The sequence below is a fragment of the Nicotiana sylvestris genome, chromosome 2 (genome assembly GCF_000393655.2).
Source record: "Nicotiana sylvestris chromosome 2, ASM39365v2, whole genome shotgun sequence".
Taxonomy (NCBI): domain Eukaryota; kingdom Viridiplantae; phylum Streptophyta; class Magnoliopsida; order Solanales; family Solanaceae; genus Nicotiana; species Nicotiana sylvestris.
The window spans coordinates 51,743,131-51,753,297 of record NC_091058.1 but is presented as its reverse complement, the minus strand read 5'-3'; positions in this window follow the sequence as shown (position 1 = coordinate 51,753,297).

Here is a 10,167-nt window from a genome sequence, read left to right as displayed (position 1 = left end):
TTTTTTGATTTCTTTTGGAGTAATTGTCGGGTAAACAAAAATTACGTGCTCACAACTGCCCCTCTTTGCCCGAAAACATGCGAGGTTTTCGTGCAAAGATAAAGTGAGCGGATATGAGCGATTTTTGCCCGTTGGACTACTCCGTGTGAAGCTCATTTTTGAAAGATTTGACCGAATCTTTGCTTCAAAGATTTCCTACATATCCTGGGCTAAAACAGGAATCAAGTCAATGTAGTTCGGGAAAGTTTTGGTAGCTGGGGCTACCATGGGATTGCAATGCCTGCTGTTACTGTTGTTGTTGTTGCCACTACTGCTTTACCGACCTTCTTATTACACCCAAAGAAAATTGAAACTGAACTAACTACTTATGTCTTCCAACCACTAGTTACAAGATTCCTATCTATAATTCTTTTGCAACTTGATCTTAGGTCTTAGATGATTCTGCTTGTAGACTTCGATCTGAATCTTGATGCTCGCAAGTTGTAGGTGCTCATTTATTTCTGCAGTATTGAGTGAAAATGGGATTGGGCGGAGCTTGGGACTTCAATCAGATTTTGAGCGATCTGCACTTTGTTTGTTCCAGTATTTGGGAACGTCTTCTTTGTTTTTTTATTTATTTCTTTATTCTGGATTGAGACTCAAACCATATGTCATCTCGATCCATGCGCCTCGAGGTCAGACCTGCTGAGACAACAAAATAAACGGACGAATTTTTCTGCCCCAGTTTCACTAGGAAAATTTCGTGAGTTAATTGCCATGAAAATTTACAGAATTGATGAGGGGATTGGAAACCTCAAGTCTAAAAGGTGCAAGTCAGGGATTGGAGCCCTAATGTCGCAAAAGGTAAAAACGCGCAACTTAGGGATTGGAGCCCTAATTTTGGCTAAAAAGGAAAAACCGTTCGACTCAGGGATTGGAGCCCTAATGTCGGCTAAAGGAAAATCGCTCAACTCAGAGATTGGAGCCCTAATGCTAGCTAAATGAAAATTCGCTCAACTCAGGGATTGGAGCCCTAATGCTGGCTAACAGAAAAAATGGTCAACTCAGGGATTGGAGCCCTAATGTCGGCTAACAGGAAAAACGCTCAACTTAGGGATTGGAGCCCTAATGTTGGCTAAAAGAAAATCGCTCAACTCAGGGATTGGACCCCTAATGTTGGCTAAAGGAAAAACGCTCAACTCAGTGATTGGAGCCTTAATGTCGGGTAAAGGAAAATTGCTCAACTCAGGGATTGGAGCCCTAATGCTGGCTGAAGGACAATGCTCAACTCAGGGGTTGGAGCCCTAATGTTGGCTTAACAGGAAAAACGCTCAACTCAGGGATTGGATCCATAATGCTAGCTAAAAGAAAATCGCTCAACTCAGGGATTGGAGCCCTAATGTTGGCTAAAAGAAAAATCGCTCAACTCAGGGATTGGAGCCCTAATGCTTGCTGAAGAACAATGCTCAACTCAGGGGTTGGAGCCCTAATGCTGGCTTAACAGGAAAAACGCTCAACTCAGGGATTGGAGCCCTAATGCTGGCTAAAACAAAAACGCTCAACTCAGGGATTGGAGCCCTAATGTCGGCTAAAAGAAAATCGCTCAACTCAGGGATTGGAGCCCTAATGTCGGCTAAAAGCAAATCGCTCAACTCAGGGATTGGAGCCTTAATGTTGGCTAAAGGAAAGTTGCTCAACTCAGGGATTGGAGCCCTAATGTCGGCTAAAGAAAAATTCCTCAACTCAGGGATTGGAGCCCTAATGCTTGCTGAAGAACAATGCTCAACTCAGGGGTTGGAGCCCTAATGCTGGCTTAACAGGAAAAACGCTCAACTCAGGGATTGGAGCCCTAATGCTGGCTAAAACAAAATCGCTCAACTCAGGGATTGGAGCCCTAATGTCGGCTAAAAGAAAATCGCTCAACTTAGGGATTGGAGCCCTAATGTCAGCTAAAAGCAAACCGCTCAACTCAGGGATTGGAGCCCTAATGCTAGCTAAAGGAAAGTTGCTCAACTCAGGGATTGGAGCCCTAATATTGGCTAAAGGAAAATTGCTCAACTCAGGGATTGGAGCCCTAATGTTTGCTGAAGAACAATGCTCAACTCAGGGGTTGGAGCCCTAATGCTGGCTTAACAAGAAAAATGCTCAACTCAGGGATTGGAGCCCTAATGCTGGCTAAAAGAAAATCGCTCAACTCAAGGATTGGAGCCCTAATGCTGGCTAAAACAAAATCGCTCAACTCAAGGATTGGAGCCCTAATGCTATGCTAAAATAAAATTGCTCAACTCAGGGATTGGAGCCCTAATGTCGGCTAAAAGCAAATCGCTCAACTCAGGGATTGGAGCCCTAATGTTGGCTAAAGGAAAGTTGCTCAACTCAGGGATTGGAGCCCTAATGTCGGCTAAAGGAAAAACGCTCAACTCAGTGATTGGAGCCGTAGTGTCGTCTAAAAGAAAAGTTGCTCAACTCAGGGATTGGAGCCCTAATGTCGGCCAAAGAAAAATCGCTCAACTCAGGGATTGGAGCCCTAATGTTGGCCAAAGGAAAGTTGCTCAACTCAGGGATTGGAGCCTTAATGCTGGCTTAACAGGTTGATATTGGGAATTCTAAACTAACCCTCTTTTTTGAATTTTCTTCTTACTTCCCTTTTCATTTTTTTTTATTATTATTATTTCATTTTTTTTATTTAGTAAAATGCACGAGAGAATTTGGGGAAACTTCCCTTTTGGGTTGATTCCTTATTGCAAAGCTATTTCTTGCATTCACGCATTTCTTTTCCTTTTGGGCGGCACCTGCTTCTTGCACGGTTGCTTTGGATCGCACTTGTTTCAATTTTACAAACAAAGAACAATTGTCAGTTTGAAAACGGTGGTTGGTTCGGTGGCCTTTATTGTTCCAATTGCCCGTCCTCATTCCTTTTGAGAAACTCTGCCATTGATTGGATTCACAAGCGACCCCCTTTTATACTGATTAGACTCGCATTTCCGGATTTTGTGATGATTTGCCCGTGTAAGGCTTTGGTTCTTTCATCTCATTCTGCTTGGGGATTTTTACTGAGGCGAACTCGGTAGGGATTTTTATTGGGGCAGACTCGTTGGGGATTTTTACAAGGCAAACTCGTTGGGGATTTGCTGGGGTAGACTCTTTGGGGGATTTTTACAAGGGGAGACTCTGTGGGGATTTGCCGGTTTTTTTTTGTGGCTTTACTTCGAAAGCAATCAACATCATGATCAATCGGGATTGGACTGAGGTACCACTGAAGCGGGGTATTTTCTTCACTTCTTACTAAATGGAGCTTCGTTAAATCAGTCTTGCCACCTTTTCTTTCCAGCATATTTTGGAATTTAGGGTTAAAATGAAAGGGACTCAAGGAAAGGTAAAACAAAGAGCGGAGAAAACGAATTTAAAGAAAAGTGTCCCTTTTGGGACAAGAAAGACTTATCTGAGGCAACATGCTGACTTTAAATTGACATGACATACTTTTTGGACTGGATGCCCGACCCTCATGAACTTGCATTTCCTCATAAACCAAAATGGATCTATGTTTCCGAACCAGGAAACCTTGCCAGAACTTTTTGAGATGGAATCATCTTTTCGGCCGACAGCACCCTTGGTGGGTTTTCGCTAGCCGACCTCTCTCATTTCTCTTCTCATTGTCGCCTGATAGCACTCTTTGCGAGTTTTTACTAAACGAGCTCTCTCATTTTCGATTTCTCTACTCCCGTCGCCTTATGGTGCCCGAAGGATTTCACCAATAAGACTCTCTCATTTTATTTCTCTCAATTTTAGAATGTATCGGCTTCCAACCATGATATCTCTTGGTTTCCCTCGCCTTTGGCAATTTATCCGAAGGACTTGTACTTGGTTTTTTGGTAAAACGAATTGTGGATGAAATTACAACTTCTGAACCACTTGGTGGGCCCCAGTTTCAACTTCAGGGTAAATTGGATTTTATTTTTGGTGTGACTGAACCCCAAGGAGAGGTTGCCTACGTATCCTTTCGGAATCAAGTCAGGCGTAGTTCAGGCTCAATCAATGTTGCTTTTTTTTATGAGGGTAGCCAAAGAAATGTAATCGGCTCAAAGGGCGTGTAGAGAGAGTTGATAGTGTTTGGTTAGTGGGGATAAAACTTTCATCATCTCAAATGGGCCAAGATATCACCGAAGTAAACTCAGACATAGTGCCTTTTGACTGCATCTGCATTCACTGCTGTTTCAGGATCGTTTCCTTCAATATCACCCAAATACAACGCTCCTCTCGGCAATATCTTCCTGATGATGTATGGGCCTTTCCAATTAGGAGCAAATTTTCCTTTCGCTTCCTAGTGATGTGGCAGAATGCGCCTTAATACCAGTTGACCTAATTCAAAATTCCTGGGTCGTACTTTCTTGTTGTAAGCACGGGCCATTCTTTGTTGGTACAACTACCCGTGACAAACTGCGGCCATTCGTTTCTCGTCAATCAAAGCAAACTGCTCCAATCGAGTCTTAACACACTCGCTATCTTCAATTTCTGCTTCAACAATGGTTCGAAGCGAAGGAATTTCTACCTCTGGTGGTATCACAGCCTCGGTCCCATAAACCAACAAGTAAGGGGTTGCCCCTACTGATGTGCGTACTGTAGTGCGATATCGCAGCAAGGCAAAGGGTAAATGTTCATGCCATTGTCGGGAACTCTGGATTGTCTTCCTCAAAATATTCTTGATGTTCTTGTTTGCTGCTTCCACAACGCCATTGGCCTTGGGCCAATAAGGAGTGGAGTTCCTATGCGTTATTTTGAATTGTTCGCATACATCCCCCATCAAGTGACTATTTAGGTATGCCGTGTTATCTGTGATGATAGTTGCAGGAATACATAAACGACAGATAAGATTTGAATGTACGAAATCCACCACAGCCTTCTTAGTGACCAATTTGAGAGTAACAACTTCTACCCATTTTGTGAAGTAGTCGATAGCGACCAATATGAATCTGTGCCCATTTGAAGCTTTTGGCTAAATCGGACCAATGACGTCCATACCCCAAGCGACAAAAGGCCAAGGCACCAACATAGGATGTAGTTATGTAGGAGGTGCATGAATCAAATCACCGTGCACCTAACACTGATGACACTTCCGAACGAAACTAAAACAATCCTTTTCCATGGTCATCCAGTAATAACCCCCTCGAAGGATTTTCTTTGCTAAAACATACCCATTCATGTGGGGCCCGCATACTCTCGCGTGTACCTCATGCATGATTCTTCCTACCTCCTCGGCGTCAACACATCTTAACAAGTTGAGGTCCGGGTTCTTTTATACAATACCGCGCCGCTCAAAAAGAAACCACTCGCATGCCGCCTAATAGTCCTCTTTTTATCTCCAGTAGCATGTTCGGGGTATTCTTGTGTCTTCAAGAACCTCTTGATATCATGGTACCATGGTTGGGTACATGATCCTGCCTCGATTACATTACAGTAACCGTGTCTTTCCCTGATTTGGATTTCCAAGGGATCGATGTGGGCGTTACCTAAGTAAGGTAACATTGAAGCTAAGGTGGCAAGTGCATCCGCTAGTTCATTGCGACACCGCGGGATATACCTGAACTCTATTGATTTGAATCGCTTGTCGAGATCCTCCACGTTTTGTCGGTAAGGAATAAGCTTGACATCTCGAGTTTCCCATTCACCTTGGGCTTGCCGGATAATCAGGTCAAAATCCCCCATAATCAATAAATATTCAATATCCTGACCAATCGCCATATGCATGCCCATGATGCGGGCTTCGTATTCAGCTGTATTGTTAGTGCAAAAGAAACGAAGCCTAGTTGTAGCAGGATAGTGCTGACCAGTGGGTGAGATCAAGATTGCCCTGATTCCTACACCTTTGGCGTTTACGGCCCCATCAAAGAACATCTTCCAAACATGAGCGTTTTTCGAAACTACTTCTATGGTGTTTATTTATTTATCTGGAAAATAAGTACTCAATGGTTGGTATTCCTCATCAACTGGGTTCTCGGCCAAATGATCCGCTAACGCCTGGGCTTTCATCGTCGTGCGAGTGACATAGACTATGTCAAATTCAGTAAGCAAGATTTGCCACTTGGCTAGTCTGCCAGTAGGCATTGGTTTCTGAAATATGTACTTCAACGGATCCAACCTGGTTATGAGGTAAGTAGTATGAACTTGGAGATAATGTCTCAATTTTTGAGCGACCCACATCAAAGCACAACACATTCTTTCCAACAAGGTGTACTTGGCCTCATAGCTGGTGAATTTCTTGCTTAAGTAATAGATTGCCTGTTCTTTCTTTCCAGTTGTGTCATGTTGCCCGAGGACACAACCGAAAGAATTTTCCAAGACTGTCAGATACAAGAACAGGGGTCTCTCTAGCTCTGGCGGGACCAAAACTGGAGGATTTGAAAGATATTCTTTGATCTTGTCAAAAGCTTCTTGACACTCAGCCGTCCATTTGATTGCTACATCCTTCCTCAATAGCTTGAATATGGGCTCACATGTGCTAGTTAGCTGGGCAATGAATCGACTGATATAGTTTAACCTGACCAATAGACTCATCACGTCTTTCTTCGTTCTTGGAGGAGGTAGATCTCGGAAAGATTTTATCTTTGTTGGATCTAACTTGATACCTCTCCTACTTACAATGAAACCCAAAAGCTTGCCCGATAGGACTCCAAAGGCGCATTTAGCCGGATTCAGCTTCAGGTTGTACTTTCTCAGCCTCTCGAAGAATTTCCTCAAGTCTTGGACATGATCATCCTGAGTCCTGTACTTGACTATCACGTCGTCTACATACACCTCTATCTCTTGATGCATCATATCATGAAAAATGGCAGTCATGGCTCTCATGTAAGTTGCCCCGACATTCTTCAAACCGAATGGCATAACCCGATAACAGTAAGTACCCCAAGGTGTAGTGAAGGCAGTTTTCTCGACATTTTCTTCATCCATCAACACCTGATGATATCCAGCGTAACAATCTACGAAAGACTGTATCTCATGTTTGGCACAATTATCAACAAGGATGTGGATATTGGGCAATGGGAAATTGTCTTTGGGACTTGCCCTATTCAAATCTCGATAATCCGCACATACCCGAGTCTTCCCATCTTTCTTTGGTGAACTACATTCGCCAACCACGTAGTGTACTGGACTACCCGGATTACTCCTGTTTTCAACTGCTTGGTGATTTCTTCTTTGATCTTATCACTGACATCAGTCTTGAACTTTCTCTGCTTCTGTTGAACTTGAGGACAATCAGGGTAAATTGGCAATTTATGCACCACTAGATCAACACCTAATCCTGGCATGTCATCGTATGACCAAGAAAACACATCTGTAAAATCAAAAAGGAGTTGAATTATCGCGTCTTGCGTTTTCTCGTCCGTGTGAATGCTTATTTTGGTCTCTCGGATTTCTTCAGGAGTTCCCAAATTAACCGGTTCAGTGTCATTCAAATTCGGCTTAGGTTTATTCTCAAAGTGTTCCAATTCTCAATTTATTTCCCTAAAAGCCTCTTCTTCGTCATATTTCGGTTCTTGGTTCATTATTTCACAATTAAACAGCTCGTTGGGATCTGGGCGTGAAGTCCGCAAGCATGTCATATTATTTAAAGCCGCATTATTATAACTGAAAGGAAAAGATAAAGGAAAAATAGCAGAAATTAGAATAAAGGAAAAAAAATGAGGAAATACTAATTTTATTCCTTGGAATTTGGGAAGATAACAAGGTTTATAACTCAGGAATTCCAAACAGTAATTTAAAGAAAAACATCCGAGTAACATCCTGGGATAACTCGTGATGCAGGAAAGGTGGTAGGACAGGTCTACCTAGACTCCTGCCTAGTTGGGAATGGCGTGGCCTCCCAATTCTGAAGCTTAGCATTTGGCCCCACATATAGCATCTCGGAGGTGCTTGTGCCTTCTCCCGGTTGAACCATGTGAGTTTCGTAGAACATTCCTCTCATTGCACCAAATATCTCTTCGATCTCTTCGGCCGTAAAAGCCTCGTCGTCTTCTTCTTCAATGATTTTTGGTCCGACGAAAGTCTCGTATAAATGTGGTAATGGTCGAGGCAGCTTCCAACCCTCATTTTTCCTCTTCTTTGCCCACTCTTCATCTTTTGGAGTAGGTTGAAAACCTATCCCAAAAAGTTTCTTAGTGGAAGGCAAGGTGATGGGTTCCGTTATTCCTTGCATCGTTCGTCCAAGCCCTTTCCCTGGTCTAAATCCACGTCGGATCATTTATTTAGCTACCATGATTGAGGCGTTAGACAAGAAAGGTTGGGGGCAAGGTTTTCCTTCTTCATACTGCTCTGCCAGTACAACTTCGAAAGCCTGATAAACTGTGTGCTCAACCCCTTCCCCTGCTTCAAGATGTGGGATGGATGGGTCCCGATAAATAGATTGTTCGTCTTCTCCGTGGACCACAATTTCCCGATCTTCATATTCAAACTTCACCATTTGGTGGAGAGTGGAAGGTACAGCCCCTGCCGCATGAATCCAAGGTCTTCCGAGGAGAAAATTGTAAGACGTATCCATATCAAGTACCTGGAAAGTTATTTTGAACTCCACCGGTCCTATAGTCAATACCAAGTCTATTTCCCCGAGGGTGTCCCTCTTGATGCCATCAAAAGCCCTTACGCAGACATTATTGGGGAGAATTCTTCCGATCCCAATTTCCATTCTCTGTAGCGTGGAGAGCGGACAAATGTAAACACCCGAACCTCCATCCAACATTACCCGCTTGACGTAGTAGTCTTCGCACTTAACGGTCAGATGTAAAGCTTTGTTGTGAGCCGCTCCCTCCGGAGGTAAATCGTTCTTGCTAAAAGAAACCTGATTAATTGCGAAAAACCTTTTCGTTATTCGTTCCAGATGTTCAACTGAAGTCTCAGCCGGTATATACGCTTCGTTCAGGGTTTTGAGCAAGATCTTCTGATGTTCGGCCGACCTCATTAGCAAAGATAGCATAGACACTTGCTCAGGGAACTTGCGTAACTGATCCACCACTTCGTAGTCGGGCATTTTCATCTTTTGGAAGAAAACTTCCGCTTCTTCAACGCTTACATGCTTCTTGGGTGGGAAGCGCTTCCGTGTGGCGTTGTTTAACTCTTGAGTGTCTGAATATCGTCCAACGAATGTATTCTCTGGAAGTTCCCCCGTGACTTCCCTGCCTTTGTATGTAACTAATGTTCTTTGATAGTTCCATGGTACTGTGGACGGGTCTGTCATTGGCTTCTGTGGTACGCGTCCGATAACCACTAGCTCATTCAGTCGCGGTGGTTCAATCGTTCCCCGGACCATATAGGCCCCTTTCGATACGTATATTGGTTTTGCCCCTTTGACTTCGAATCTCTGCGGCTTCTCTGATCGACCTCGTGGAATGTAAAGAACTTCATTCTTCGCAGGCACCGTCGTTACTGTCTTTGCCTCGACCTTCTCTTCGAGCTCAACCTTGATAGTACTAATCTTCTTTTCCCCTTTCTCTAGCTTCGGGGTGGCTTTAGGCTTTTTCCCTGCATCGACGATGGCAATTATAGCTTTTAGGGCAAGATCAAACTCCTTGTCCTCACAAATCATCCCAATCAACGGCCCATTATTGTGAGCGGGCAACGGATTGTTTGTCACATTTGGGACCTCCTCGTCCCTCAGTACTATCTTTCCCTACTTTATTAAGTTCTCAACCACCCTTCTTAAAGTCCAACAATCATTGGTATCATGCCCTTCTGCTCCCGAATGATAAGCACACCTGACACTAGCTTTGTAAGCAGGTGATGTTGGATTGTGCCTTGTCTGAGGGACTGGTTGCAGGAAACCCATCTGGACTAGCTTTGGGAATAAGGTAGAATACGGTTCACCAATGGGTGTGAAAGTCCGTCTTCTGGGTGGTTCTTGAGGGCGGAAGTTATTTTGAGGTGGTTGTGGATTATAGTGGTTTCGGTAAGGAGGCTGATTTCTGGGAGGTGGAGCTTGGCCTCGATTGGCTTGTTGCGGTGGCTGGACATAAGGCTGGGTATTCATGACCATGTAGGGTTGAGGAGCATAGGTCACATTTTGGTGGGGGTAGTAATGTTGTGGGGTTCTTTCTGGAAAACGGGGCCTGGGATTACGATATTCTCTTGCTTCTGATGTCGCCGTGGACGTCTCTTCCTTTTTATTCCCTCTTGCCATTCCTCCGGACCCGCTTTGGACGG